The sequence below is a fragment of the Aplysia californica genome, unplaced genomic scaffold, assembly GCF_000002075.1.
Source record: "Aplysia californica isolate F4 #8 unplaced genomic scaffold, AplCal3.0 scaffold00283, whole genome shotgun sequence".
NCBI lineage: Eukaryota > Metazoa > Mollusca > Gastropoda > Aplysiida > Aplysiidae > Aplysia > Aplysia californica.
In genome coordinates this window covers 803,476-804,943 of record NW_004797553.1, presented here as the reverse complement: position 1 = coordinate 804,943, position 1,468 = coordinate 803,476, and positions in this window count along the sequence as shown.

Below are 1,468 nucleotides of genomic sequence, written 5' to 3'. Positions count from 1 at the left end.
TGTCAGTGTGTCAGTGTGTCAGTGTGTCAGTGTGTCAACGTATGTGTGCACCAATGTGTCAACGTGTCAGTGTGTCAATGTGTCTGTGCACCAGAGTGTCAGTGTGTCAGTTTGTTTGTGCACCAGTGTGTCAGTGTGTCAGTGTGTCAACGTGTCTGTGCACCAATGTGTCAGTGTGTCAGTGTGTCAGTGTATCAACGTGTCTGAGCACCAATGTGTCAGTGTGTCAGTATGTCAACGTGTGTGTGCACCAATGTGTCAGTGTGTCAGTGTGTCAACGTGTCTGTGCACCAATGTGTCAGTGTGTCAGTGTGTCAGTGTATCAACGTGTCTGAGCACCAATGTGTCAGTGTGTCAGTATGTCAACGTGTGTGTGCACCAATGTGTCAGTGTGTCAGTGTGTCCACGTGTCTGTGCACCAATGTGTCAGTGAGTCAGTGTGTCAATGTGTCAACGTGTCTGTGCACCAGTGTGTCAGTGTGTCAGTGTGTCAATTTGTAAGTGTGTCAGTGTGTCAGTGTGTCAACGTGTCTGTGCACCAGTGTATCAGTGTGTCAGTGTGTAAATATGTAAGTGTGTCAGTGTGTCAACGTGTCTGTGCACCAATGTGTCAGTATGTCAGTGTGTCAGTGTGTCAACGTGTCTGTGCACCAGTGTGTCAGTGTGTCAATTTGTAAGTGTGTCAGTGGGTCAGTGTGTCAATTTGTAAGTGTGTCAGTGTGTCAGTGTGTCAGTGTGTCAGTGTGTCAACGTGTCTGTGCACCAATGTGTCAATAACGATCGTAGCCAATCTTGTGTCGTGAACTCTGAACTGACGCTGCTTCTTCCTATAGCTTGTAACAAAATATTGCCGCTGTTTGACACAGGATATCTCACAGACTACCCAACCGATCACCTTTATATTTTGAGAAGAGCTTAGTATCCATCTCATCCACTGGGAAATGCAATCAATTTTCCCAAATTGTGGCTGGTTAATTAATTACGATGTATCATTACTACTTCAATACAAGTTGTACAGTAATCACGTGCAGAAAGTTGGACAAATTGCTCGTTTCTCGGATGTTCATAGGCGTCGCCAGTGCTGAACAAATTTCCTAACCATTATCTGAAGCGACATTGATGGTTACACAGACAGACAGACAAACCTATAGAGAGAAAGTGACAGATCTACGGGACACATTTAATCATATTTTAACACTCACTAATTATTCAGAATCAGATGTATCGTCAATCAGGCTGATGACTACACTAGGCTGCTTAGGGAAAATTAATCCATCATTTATCCAGTATCTTTCCTTTGTTACTTTGACATGTCCCTCACACTTTTGCCAGAATTCTCTGGTTCTACTTGATAAGGCCTGCTCTGTGTGTCTCTTAACGTTATGGAGTTTAAATGTTGTATTTGCCAAAGCAACCTTTTTCTTCATCTCAGCCCAGATTAATTCGTTAGGGTTAAGCTGAGGGTGAA